The sequence below is a fragment of the Otolemur garnettii genome, unplaced genomic scaffold (genome assembly GCF_000181295.1).
Source record: "Otolemur garnettii isolate 467f Iridium unplaced genomic scaffold, OtoGar3 scaffold00004, whole genome shotgun sequence".
Lineage (NCBI taxonomy): Eukaryota > Metazoa > Chordata > Mammalia > Primates > Galagidae > Otolemur > Otolemur garnettii.
In genome coordinates, this window is record NW_003852399.1 from 34,804,390 (window position 1) to 34,810,797 (window position 6,408).

Below are 6,408 nucleotides of genomic sequence, written 5' to 3' on the forward strand. Positions count from 1 at the left end.
AAGGAGAGGAGGAAGAGAGGGAAAGGATACTCATAGAGATCCCAGTTATGTGTTTAAAAAAGCCATTTATTAAACTTATTCAAGACACCATGAATTACTGTAGCTAAGAAGTGCATCTTAAGCATTTTCTAGAACCTTCATATTTAAAAAATTTTTATAGCAAATGTATCTCAATGTGGGAAAATTTGAAGAATTTATGTGAATGAAGAATTTCACAAAACGTAAGGAAAATTATAAAGTGGAGTGATAGGTTTATGATATCCTTACTTTATACATATGCCATTCCACCTATTCTAGAAGAAAATCAAGAATATTAATGATGGAAACTTCTGAAAGTTTTATTTGTGTTTTTATTTCATTTATTTATTTATTTATTTTGAGACAGGGTCTCCTTCTGTCACCCAGGCTGGAGTGCAGTGGAGCATTGTAGCTCACTGCAACCTTACATCCCTGAGCTCAAGCAATCCTCTTGCCTCAGCTGCCAAAGTAGCTGGGACTGACTGCAGGTGCATGTCACCATGCCCAGCTAATTTTTTTAATTTTTACTTTTTGTAGAGATGGCATCTTGCTGAAAATTTGAAGATAAAAATTAATTTTAAAATAAGTAAACAAATCCTAATAATTTATTTTGTGTTAAGTGCGCTTTGGGCCAAATGAGAATGGTATTACTTGGATCACACAATTGGCCTCCCCTTTCCCAATGTAGGACTTTTCCCTTTAGTCTCTTAGATTTTTTTTAATGTTCCCTGATAGTGAACCGGGGATTGGAATCAAAGGCACAGGATTGCTGCTGTGAAAGCACTTAACATCTAACCGGGAATGAACATGAAATAAAATGTGCAAAGGTAGTGAGGCTCTGGAGGAAATGAAAAGTTTGGAAATCTGCAAGTGATGAGGCAGAATGAAGCCAAAGATAACGCAGGATTTATAAATTAAGGAGCAGCTTGGTTTCAAATAGGAAATAGACGGGGAATTGCTGTTGAAAATCAACTCCGTTATTTGTGGTGGTGCACTTTCTGCCCCAACCAATTACAATGGTAAGGATAGTGCACTTGGCTAATAAAATCTTCATGGTCAGACTGTTATGATCTTTGTTTATCTTCAGCATCTTTCAGGAGGAAGTCATGTAACTCCTTTATTTCATTTTGTAAAAACAAAACAGATTTTAACTAAGGCCTACTACCATAATAGGGAAAAGAGAAAACTCTGTGATTGTGAGATACCTATCAAGGTTTGGAAGGTTGAAAACGTGTCCTAAGATCCTTTCTTTCCTTCTCAACTTTTGATTGCACTGAAATTAGGTAATTAGTGGTGCTTGTTTTGAGTAACGTCAGTATAATTACGAATGGAAAGCCCTGGGAAGGGAAAAGCAAAAGCACATCAGAGATTTCTAACACTTTACTCTCTTAGTTTTTTCAAAGAAAACTTGAGTTATTTTATAAATGCAAGCTATAAATTATCAAATTTTAACAAATAGTAAAAACATTACATTCATCATTTTTAATAACATTGAAGTTTCCGTTATAAGTGTTAGGTTAATGCTGTTCTTACATATTCAGACAATTTCACTCTTTTATTTTTGCGTAGTAGCTACTGTAATTTTTTAACATCATAAAATACTACAGGAAAGTATTTAACAATACACTATTTACCTAAATATGTATTTTTATTTATTAATTAATTTATTTATTTTTGAGACAGAGTCTCAAACTGTCGCCTGGGTAAAGTGCCATGGTGTCATCATAGCTCACAGCAACCTCCAACACTTTGGCTCAAGCAATCCTCTCTTTTTCTGTTTTTAGTAGAGGCAGGGTCTTGCTTTTTGCTCGGGGTGGTATTGAACTCTTGAGCTCAGGCACTCCACTGTCCTTGGCCTCCCATTGTGCTAGCATTACAGGTGTGAGGCACCATGCCCAGCCTAAATATGTATTTTTTAAATAACATTATTTGTTAAATAGTGTATACATGAGTGTATTAAAGACTTTCCCCAACTTTAGTTCCCAGATGTAACCACTGTTAATAAATCCACTTCATATTAATAATATAATAGAAATAGCAACTTGATCCTTACTGGTTTCATTAATTTCCTTGGGCTGCAATTGAAAAGTGACAAAAACTGGGTAAGAAACAATGGAATGGAACCACTATCATATGGTTCTAAAGGTCAAAGTCCAAAGCCAAGGTGGTGGTGGTGGGCGGGGGTGGGGGAACCGTACTCCTGCTGAAAACACCAGGGCTCTGAGATTGATTAATCCCTTTCTTCTGCTTACTTTAGGTTTTATTTCTTCTTTTGTCTCTAGTTTCTTAAGGTAGAAGCTGTGCTTATTGACTTAAAATTTTCCTTGGCTTGGCGCCTGTGGCTCAGGTGGCTAAGGCGCCAGCCACATACACCTAAGGTGGTGGGTTCGAATTTAGCCTGAGCCCGCCAAACAACAATGACGGCTGCAACCAAAAAAATAGCCGGGCACTGTGGCAGGCGCCTGTGGTCCCAGCTACGTGGGAGGCTGAGGCAGGAGACTCGCTTAAGCCCAGGAGTTGGAGGTTGCTGTGAGCTGTGATGCCATGGCACGCTACCCAAGGTGACAGCTTGAAGCTCTGTCTCAAAATAAATAAATAAATAAATAAAATTTTCCTTTTCTGAGGATTGCTTCAGTAGAACACAAATTTTGACGTGTTTTCATTTTTTTAAATCCAAAGTATTTTCTAATTTCTCTTTTGATTTCTTTGATGTTCTGAATGTGGCATTTTTAGAAAACTTATCTTTTGATTTATTTTTGGACTCAGCTAGATATAACAAAAAAATATATACAGAATCTTGCATACTCTTCAGCCAGCTTTATAGTGAATTATAAAAATGAAGAAATTTACATTGATATAGGGTCATTAACTATAGACTTTATTTGGATTTCACCAATGTTATAAGCATTCTTTTCCTGTGCTTTGTGATTTTTTTCCCACATGTGTAAATTTATATAATCATTACCAAGATCAGGGTACAGAATTGTTCCCTCATCTCACAGTACTGTCTATTTATGTTCATAACCCCAAACTCTTCCAGCCTTTTAATTTTATTTTATATTATTTTATTTTATTTTGAGACAGAATCTCTCCTCACCCAGGCCAGAGAGCTGTGGCATCAGCCTAGTTCATAGCAACCTCAAACTCCTGAGTTCAGGGGATCCTCCTGCCATAGCCTCCCCAGTAGCTGGGACTACAGGCACCTGCCAGGATGCCTGACTAATTTTATTTTTAGCAGAGGCAGGGTCTCACTCTCGCTCAGGCTAGGCTTCTACTCCTGAGCTCAAGTCATCCTCTTCCCTTGGCCTTCAGGAGTGCTAAGACGACAGGTGGGAGCCACCACCCCCAGCCTTTTCATCCTTATACATATTTTCTTTTGACTCTTGTCATTGTTTTAGCTCATTTCAAAGCTCTTTGATACAGTTTGGTATTTTGTTAGAAATGGTCTTAGGTAATGTATTGCTTTATTAGATTAAATTTTGTATACTTTTTGCTTTGTTGATACTATAAAGGGATGATTTTCTATTATACTACTAGCTCATTATTACTGGTTCACACAAAATTACCTATCTTTCTAGATCCTTTCTTTTGGGTTTCTATTTCTTCAAGTCTTACTCCTTTCTTTCTAATTCTTCTCTCATCTTCTTGTCAGGGGAAAAATATATGTTTTTTCCTTTATGCATGAGAAGTTGTTATGTTTGTTTTCCCATTTCTTCTTCTGTCTTTCCCTTCCTAATATCAGAGGCCATAAAGCTTCACCCACCATTAGTAGACTCATCAGTGTAACTCCCAAAGACTGGTTTCTATCTGACAGAAATTCTGTATTCCTAAAAAAAGTTTAAAATACAGCTTTGTCTAGAAAGCTATATCAGAATTTTTTAATTTTTTATGAGACAGAGTCTCACTTTGTTATGCTGGGTAGAATGATGTGGCATCATAGCTTACAGCAACCTCCAACAACTCCTGGGCTCAAATGATTCTCTTGCCTCAGCCTCCCAAGTAGCTGGGACTACAGGTGCTATATCAGAATACTGAACATGAATGGATTAATAATATGTAGTATGTGCGTACCATGGAGTACCACTCAGCTATAAAAAATGGCTATCTGGTATCTTTTTGGAGAAGCTGGAGGGAACTGGAAACTATTCTAAAACAAACATCACAAGAATGAGAAGAACACTTGTACTCAATACCAAATTGGAACACTTGGTCCTGTTGGACTAGATCAACACTGAAGTGCACATATGGAAGTCAATCTCAACGAAAATCAAGCTGGGGGAGTGGCACGGAAGTGATGGGTAAGTTCACACCTGTTGGGTGCAGTGCACACTATCTGGCTGAAAGGCACACTTAACTTTTACTCAATCTCTACAGATACAAATATGTAAACAAAACATCCGTATACCCCCTAACATTCTGAAATTAAAAATAAAATTTAAAAGTTTGTAAAAATTTGGGTGACGCCTTTGGCTCAAAGGAGTAGGGTGCCTCCGGACCCATATGCGGGAGGTGGTGGGTTCAAACCCAGCCCAAGCCAAAAAAAAAAAAAAAAAAAGTTTATAAAAATCATTTGAGCAGAGACTTTAAAGGAAAATATGAAACGTCGTTAATGCCACAAAGTCAAAAAGCTGATATAAGGCAGCAATAAGTGAAATTTTAAAGTTTGCTCTAACAATTGTTATAGTTTATAATGTGTAGTATAAGCATACCATGGGGTACCACATGAAATTCTTAGAACAGATTTATTGCCTGCCTTTTTAAACTTTATTATGCTAATGTTCCATATGGGGAAAGTGGAATACATGAAGTGAAGCAAATAACAGGTAAAAATCCTTTGGAAGAAAAGAACTAAGAAAGGGGAAGGCAGCTAAGATAATACAAGATGCAAATAATTTTAAAGGCAGGGAGAATGGGAACCAGTAATGTAGATGGAGGTGGGTGGCCAAAATGAACAGGCTGATTTTCAGATTCAAGAGCAAATCATCCTAATATAATTGAACAAGATAGATTTTGGTAGACTATCACTAAAAATAATGCGATGAAAAGATTGTAGGGCTGAGTGTGATGGCTCACTCCTGTAATCCTACTACTCTGAGGTCCAAGCAGGTGGATTGTCTGAGTTTAGGAGCTTGAGATCCGCTAGAGCAACAGCAAGACTCTAAGTCTAATAAAAATAGAAAAATTAGCCAGGTGTCTTGGTGGGCACCTGTAATCCCAGCTACTCCGGAAGCTGAGGCAAGAGGATCACTTGAACCCAAGAGATTGAGGTTGTTGTGAGCTCTGACACTATGGCACTCTACCGGGGGCAAGAAAGTGAGACTCTGTCTCAAAAACATAGCCACTGCCATCTGTATATGGGTTCATACTTCTCCACATAAACATAATCAATCTCTATGTAAGAGAAGCAGTTACAGTTAAAAACAAGGATTTGGGATCACATATCTTGGATCGGGGTTCCAGTTCTAACATTTAAGCCCAGTAATATGATGGATGAGTTTCAGTGCCCACCTCAGTATGTGTATTCTAGTGGTACCTGCTTCAAGGGTTGCTTTCAGGATAAACTGAGATGATTCACAGAAGTAGTAAACCCGCATTTAAAAGATGTTTAGCTACTGTTGTTATCAAAGGTAATCTAATTTATTGTCAGAAACTTTGTCACTTGAAGTAGAAATGAAGTCTAACAATCCCTGCCTTCCCTAATTGGCTCAGCTTAGCAGCACTACCATTTCTAACCCGGGCAGTAAATCAATGAAAAACCTCCTATCCACCAGGGCCATGGTGGGGATGTCACCTGGCTTTGCTTCTCAACACTGAGCTTAAAACCTGTGTCCTCCATGCTTCAGACTGCCCCCATACTCTCTCAGTCTACATGACTGTGTCCACCCCAGCCACTCCAGCTCTTGAACCTTCTGATATCTGTTGCTGACACTGCAGCCCCTGTTTGAATTTATGCTTACTTTACTGATACCCAACACCCTGTGGAGCCCACCCTAGCCCTTTCACCTCAGAGAGCACATTCACAGCTGGGTCAGATGCCTTTGGATACTGACCTGACCTGGAACAAGCTAGTTTTTCCCTGACCTTTTGGACAGCGCTAACCAACACTGCAGTAGCCCACCCTAGGCTCATGTCAACTCTCTGGCTTAGTTTTGGTACCCCACCTTTCCCTTTCAAAATAATTAGTATTTCCTAGGATGCATCAAAACTAAGCCACTCTGAGTGCTGGGACAGAAGGAATGGAGATGTTTCATGAGATAAGAAGTCAAAGATCAGACGTCTAAGTCAAACATTATCTGTCATCCTACTTATTTTGCACAGATTTCTGTGAAGAGAGAAACTGCATGCAAATCATATTTTAAACTATAAATTGTGTGCATATTATATATTATA